We start from the raw sequence: 356 nt of genomic DNA on the forward strand, positions 1-356 counted from the left end.
AACACACACACTGCAACTGTATTTTGTTTTCTAAGACATCTTTCCTTTTTCTCAAGATCTATTTTACAGTTCACATCTACAATGGTAATAACGTGTTTCAAATGGTCTCGAGTAACCTAGTAACCTTTGATGCTGTATGCTGTGATCCCGTCTTTTTTGTGAGAATACGAAGAGGATTATCGGAAATCTACGAGTGAAGTTTGCCGTATTTATCTTTCGAGAGAATGTCCCTTCCCCTTAAAAAGACACTTGCAATTGCTCAGCGAAATGTGCATATAAAATAACTTTCTAACTACTCAGCCCTCTCTATAGATGGTAAGAAATGCTCTTTATGTTTGTTGACTGTCAAGAGGTAC

This window comes from Penaeus monodon, chromosome 20, assembly GCF_015228065.2.
Source record: "Penaeus monodon isolate SGIC_2016 chromosome 20, NSTDA_Pmon_1, whole genome shotgun sequence".
Taxonomy (NCBI): domain Eukaryota; kingdom Metazoa; phylum Arthropoda; class Malacostraca; order Decapoda; family Penaeidae; genus Penaeus; species Penaeus monodon.